A 6,251-nucleotide genomic window follows, 5' to 3' on the forward strand; every position below is an offset into this window, starting at 1 on the left:
GAACTCTGCATTGCAAAAGCACCAGGTTGGGCTGCTAGGCCATTGCCTGACACTGCTTCCAGAACAACATCCTCTTTTTTCACACCCACTGTCTGAAATCAACACTATTCCCATCCAAGTGTTCTGACCCCTAAACCTCACCCCACTGGGGTGGTGCACTGAGCTGGTACTGCCTTGGCTCCCAGCTCTGCACTCCCTAAGGCACAGCTGCATCTCTGTCTGCTGCAAGGGCTTTGTACCCAGAGTTAACAACACGTGTGCCACCATCTCTCTTTCCACCTTCTTCCTCTCCAAAAGAGGTGCCAAGACAGGTGAGAAGAGACAGCAGAGTGAAGTTTCTCACACTCGATGTGAAAGAGAGGGCTGGGAAGTCAGGGAACTGAAAAGAAAAAGCAGCAGCAAAGTAAAGCTGCCGCACCTCCCCTCACCTCTCCTGTCCCCACTCAAGTGTAAAGAAGCACTGTGCCGGGAAAAAACTACAGCCCAAACCTCCTGATAAATCAGAGCTTCTCTGGAGAGAGAAGCAACTAAAAAGGAATGTAAATGATCTTTGACCAATGACTTTTGTCTAGTTGTGGTTTCTGGTACGGCATATGTGGTTTCTTGTTCGGAACAGTAATGAGTGTGTGTACAGCAATGTGTTCAATGTGCACAGTGCTGAGAGATTAGAGAGTGAAGGATGGCATGGGACATGTCAATATGGATCTGAATGATCAAAGGAGGCTGTCTCTTCTGGGCACAAGTCTGGGTTGGGTTACAGCAAAGGAAAAATGTGAAGTGCTTCTTAATGTGTTTTCTCTGTATTCTCTGCTCTAGGATCACGGTAAATGGAAGAACATCTTCTTCCCTAATAATCTATTTCCTGCATGTGGCTCCCCCAATAAATATATTAAAGTTTTGTTTGAACTATACAGTTTGCTAGGAAAACAGACTTGCCATTGTTTAAAACAAAAATACTCACAAATGCTGTTTAAAAACTGAAGCAAGGCTATGCACATATCTTTGCTCTGACTAGTTATCAGCCATGAATCTTGTACTTAGGTAATTATTAGAGGTTTCTTTTTTAAAGAGATAATTTACTTACCCTGTATCCCTGCCAGATTTTCTTTCTTTTTTTAATATTTGAATTTTACACATTAAGTAGGGCATGCTCATTTTTCTTCTGCTTCTGCCCTCTTTTGAGTTATGAATCCCTTCAGTGAGTAATGAGCAGTTGGCAACTTTTATGCATAAGAAAGAAGATTCAATGAATTCCAAATATGCTACATGGATGCTCCTTCTCCTACATAAAAAGTATAACATTTTTATGAATTGGGCCCACGATGATCTGGCATTAAATCACTGCCCCCTTTCTTCTCTGTGCTCTATTTATGCTCGGGGGACACGCAGTCGCAACGTATTATAAATTCAGCAGAATTACTAATTAAAAAACCTACTGTACAAAAATAGAACAAAGGGTGGAATTAGAGCCAACAGGATCTGAGCCAGTGCAGTGGTCCTGGGGAAATGGTCTGGGCTGCAAGGCAGGTGATCTGATCCTCATCTGGGATTAACTAACGTAGCTCTCTTGCTTCAGATGATTTACAATCCTACAAACCAAGCCCCTCTGCAGACTTCTGGCAGCGGGCGCCAGCAGGGCTCCTGGCCTCCTGTTTCCCATTCCTTCCCAAAGGGATGAGCAGCTCCCATTGGCGCCATGAGAACTGGAGCCTGTAGGAAATGAGCAGCACTTCTGGTCTTGCTTGTTGGATTGCCAGACAGAGAGACCATGGGAGATTTCCACTGAAGAAAAGGTTTCACACCATACAATGACCAGCAATCTGGTTTTCCAGGGAATTGTGCTGCTGGGCACTGAGCCCTCTGCAGCGCTGTGAGAGCACAGCCTGGCCAGCACAGACATGGGAAAAGACAGCCCAAACAAGTTCTTAGGGTCTCAGCAAGAACAAGTTTCTCTTCCCCTGCCAACTTTCCTAACCATCTGCTCCAAAAATGGAAGTGTTCAATATTAGGGCAAAATAGTAACTCTAGAAAAGCAAAACATGCAAGGTGTGCAGTGGATAAACTCATCTTCTTCCTCCACTTCTAAATATAAAACAGTGCCCTACAAACAGAAACAATAAAGCTGAAAGATGCATGGAAGTTGGTGGGTATGTATCAAAACAGCACCTCCTAGATACTGCCTGTGGGCAGACTCTGAGCTGACCAGTGCATCCAAGGAAAGTATGCCTTCCTTCTGTCAAGAGTCTTCAAAAATAATAGGAGTGATATTAAGAGAGAAGCGTCTCTGGGATGATCTATGCTCTGACAGAACTAGGAAATATATCCTCTTGGAAATTCAAAGTGGGCAAAAAAATTAATTCATATTGCAACTTTCCCTGCACAGTCAAATCTCTCACTCTCATTTTCTCTGCTGACTTTAGTTGGTCCTGTACTCCCACAGAAACCCTCCTGGCACCAGGGAAAAGCAGTGAATCAAATGGCTTCCTTTCTCAGGAAAGGCAGAGAACATAGGTTTTGTAGAGACAAATACAAATTGTAATAAGAGTCTTAATCATTACTTCAGACTGAACAAATAAAAAGACACCTAGCACCAGCTCTGCTTGATAGGTAAGGAGGCTTTACTGTCCCATACCGTCAGTCTCACTCTTGCTATAGCAGCATTAAAACCATTTCTACATTGTGGTTCAGCTTCTGAACTAATGTGCCGGTTAACCATGAACAATTTCAGCCCACTTTAAACCTCTGTGCTGTAGGAATCAGTGGCTCAGCAGCTAATTCACAAATGGCTCAGTTGACCATGCAGTGGGGACACTGCAGATAGCTGAGGGCAGTGACCTCGTCACTCAACCTCAGCTAATCTGTCCTCATTTGCCAGAGACAAGGAACACAAAAAAGAAAGGGCTACTGTCTGATGTCCCTTACAATTCAGCATCACACATGCCAAAGTAAGCAGTTCTCCAGAATCAGAAAATGAGTTAGAAGTCAGAAAACTTAAAAGCATTTCTGGATTCTTAGGTAAGCCTGGTAAGCTCATAGGGTTCTTTTACTGAAGTGTTTTGCCATGACTCTGAACTGGAAGCCCACACTCTTCCAGAATTGCCTGACTTGTCACATAGCTCAGCCTTTGGCAGAGGAGAAGCTACTGAAGCCAAAGAGCACAGATCATGCCTGAGTGTTTGCTATGAGATACAAGCACAACCCATTTCTCTCGTTGCAAAGAAGTTTCACTTACACTCTGAATTTATATTTCCCCATGTTTTCTTTTTTTCTTTCCATGTAAGTTCAGTCCAAAAATCTAATATACTGTAATAGAAATGACTGGATAAAACCCTGACAGAACTACAATGAGAGGCACACAGGCACAGGGCTTCTGCACCCAGCAACATGCAGATCATCTGGAAGTGATGCTGCTAATCAGCCCAGGGCATGGGGCACTGAGTCCTTCCCAAATTAATTTATTAAGTAGTTAATGGAGCTCTGCTAATGGGCAGAAGCTTCAGAAGGAAGGCAGCAGAGGTGATCCTGCCACCCAAGTCTGCCTCTCTGATGCCTTATGGCACTGGAAAAGTCTCTACCCCTTCTGGCTATCAGGCCTCCCACATTTATTCTCTTGGCGCAGGAACAGGAATCCCCAGGGAAGGGACTCCTGTTGTATTCAGGCAGATTGGACCTCTGGACTGGCTGAAAGGTGACATTCTGCATAATATTCTTGGTCACACCTGCGTGAACCTGGAATAGCCAAGACCAGTGGAGTTTCTTTAGGTCTCTATGATTTAGGCTGAGATCTCTGTAATTTCCACCTCTAGATATCCATGATCCAGATCTCCATCTCTGGATTTCCATGATCTGGATTCACCATCCAGTCATCCAAACTTTTTTGCTTAACCACCCCAAAACCTTCAGCTTTCTCAGGGAAAGGGGTTTAACCCATGCAAGGGAGCCAACTTTCTATGAACCATTTCTTATTCCATTAATAATACAATCTCTTTACCTCTTATATTACCAATCTGTCATCTACCTTTGCGCTCCCTTATGATAAAAAGAAGGCATTTGCTGTAATCCAGATGAGCAGCACACCCCCTTGGACAAGCTTTTGTCATTTTGGTCTCTCCCTGCTGCATGACACCTGGCTCACATCTCCCCAGTTTGCCTGGACACCAAGCAGTCACTCAAGCGCCCCCTGAGCGCTCTGCATTTTGGAGAATGATGCCTTTTTGAAAACTCACTCTCCCATCAGTGTAGCTTGGAAAAGCCAGACAGCTGGACCTACTTTAGTGTAATTTAGCTGAGCTGTCAGCCCTCTTAAGGAGGAAAACACTACTCAGTGTGAATAAAAGTGGCACCATCTGTTCCAAAGCGAAGAGACCTTTGCAGTATGGCCTGAAGGTCGAACCCTGCTGGACTCCGAATCAGAAAGTGCTGTAGCACACGTAGCTGTAAATGGAGAGTGCTCTAGCAAATCCCTCCGTCGAGCACTGCTCCAGGATCTGCAGCCAACAGCCCTAATTGAGGATTTACTTAGGCAGCAACTGGTCTTCTGCAGTGATGAGAGGTGTCAGGCTTTTGGTGGAATAAGCTCTCTTTTCTCCTCTCTCTTCTCCCCATCGTGACCAGTAGTTTCTCAAATCTCAAGCGTTTATTCAAGCAACCAACCTTCACTAGCAAATGGCTCAAGTTTTGATGTTTAATGTTGCAGGGATAGCAGTAGGCAGCTTTTCTTGTTTTCAGCTCTTTTAGCACACTGTTTTGCCTGAAGCAAAATATGGTTTCAAGCAGTCTCACTCCACTGGTACTTTCTCCTTGCCTCAGCTAACAGCACTTGTGTATGTATTAAAGATGCTGCAGCAGAAGTTGATGCTACAGGGCTTGCTCACTTATTTCAGATAGTCAGCAATCCAACTTTTTAAAAATGCACTTTTTATACAAAGGAATTATTTGTTCCTTTTTTTGGTTTACAACCCAATTTCAAAGCCTGTGAAAGCTTGGGTAGGGGGAGGGAGAACCATGCACTTGATTGGGACATCAACATAACATGACATTTTACAAAGACTGTCAATATGCCTCCTTAAAGAGACACTGACATATTAGTTTAAGTGACTGGGTTTGCTGAGATTTCTTTAAGGTTGACTTAAATGTCAGATGCCATTAGCTCTGAAAGTTCAAACAGTCTACCACTGTGAGCATCTTGTGCAGTGGAGGTTGAAAGGGTCACAGGTAAGCAAAGCCACGCTAAAACATTGCCTACTATGGCTGTGAAACATGTAGCTCCACAGTGAAATGCAGAAACCAAAGCCCTGAAGATAGAAGATTTATATTAATGTCTTCTCAAATAGACCACCAGGTCTAGATTTGTACCTCTGCAGCTTCTCGCTTAACAGCTGAAGTCTCACTGCTCTCCTCATCTACATGTGAGGGGGGAGGTCTGCTTGCATTCAAACTTCAGAACGTGTGTGTGTCTTTGAGGATAAGAAAAGTGAACTATTGATTAGCAATTGACAAATGCAATAGAAATTTTATATAGGCTGAGAAAGACCCATCCATAATTTATGGCTGTGCCAAATATGAGTGACAGCGAACAGCAGGAGGCTTGAGCACAATATTGATTACTTTAAAAAACTGAGAAAGGCACCGTGCTGAGGACTGGAAGGATAAAGAGGAGAGGCAACAAGCAGAGAAAACAGGAGCAAAGCCATTAAGGATGTTGTGCTACCAGACACTGCCAGACTAGGAAACTGAGGAGACAGTCAGGTGGAGAGCACTGCTCTCTCCTTTCCAATCAATAATACCATGTCAAAACATAAAATGCATGCTTTTGCTCTTAAGTAAAATGTGTCTAAGATTTTTAAAAGCATTGATTCAAGGTGGATCAATGAGAATCTAGGCGTATTTTCCTGTGCAAAAAGGGGGTAATAACACTTTGTAGATAATCACACAACAGAAGAGATTTCCAATGCTGGTTGTAAATGTCCTATTTATATTACAATCTTTTTGTCAGTTAAGGTTAAGAATAGTAGGTCAAGGAGCCATGCGTTGTTGAAGGAGGGAAGGCAAGCATGTAAATGTGGGAGCATGGGATCTCTTTAAAAGATGAACGCAAGGACAGGACTGAGCTTGGGCAGGAGAGGATGATATTCTCTTCAACTCCACTTCCAAAGTGCTTCCAGGAGACTTTTTCACTTAACTTCTTAGCAGGTTCAAAGCTCCAGACTCAAGAGCAATGCTCAGTTGAGAGGCAGTGAATGAATGAATGT

This window comes from Motacilla alba, chromosome 11 (genome assembly GCF_015832195.1).
Source record: "Motacilla alba alba isolate MOTALB_02 chromosome 11, Motacilla_alba_V1.0_pri, whole genome shotgun sequence".
NCBI lineage: Eukaryota > Metazoa > Chordata > Aves > Passeriformes > Motacillidae > Motacilla > Motacilla alba.